The sequence below is a fragment of the Diachasma alloeum genome, unplaced genomic scaffold (assembly GCF_001412515.2).
Source record: "Diachasma alloeum isolate Michigan unplaced genomic scaffold, Dall2.0 Dall_scaffold_00923, whole genome shotgun sequence".
In the NCBI taxonomy this organism is placed as follows: domain Eukaryota; kingdom Metazoa; phylum Arthropoda; class Insecta; order Hymenoptera; family Braconidae; genus Diachasma; species Diachasma alloeum.
The window spans coordinates 470-743 of NW_021681041.1; positions in this window are offsets into that span (position 1 = coordinate 470).

The following is a 274-nucleotide window of genomic DNA, read 5'->3' on the forward strand; positions in this document are numbered from 1 at the left end:
GGGAAGTAGGGGTTAGATGGAAAGATCACTCTCATATTGTCGCCAGTATAGCAGTCCCGCTGTCACAGGGACAAGTTCANTAATTTTAGACCCTTATCGTTGGTTATGGGCCTTGAAACTTGAACCTCAATGGTGCTGACCCTTGAAAATGATAAAAGCTAAATTTTTGACCCTTAATATTTGTGACCCTTAGACTAGTCGTACTATCTACTCTCTACTGTTGTAGAGAGTAGATAGTTGGGATCGGATGCGTGGTGGGGGCTACTCTCTACTC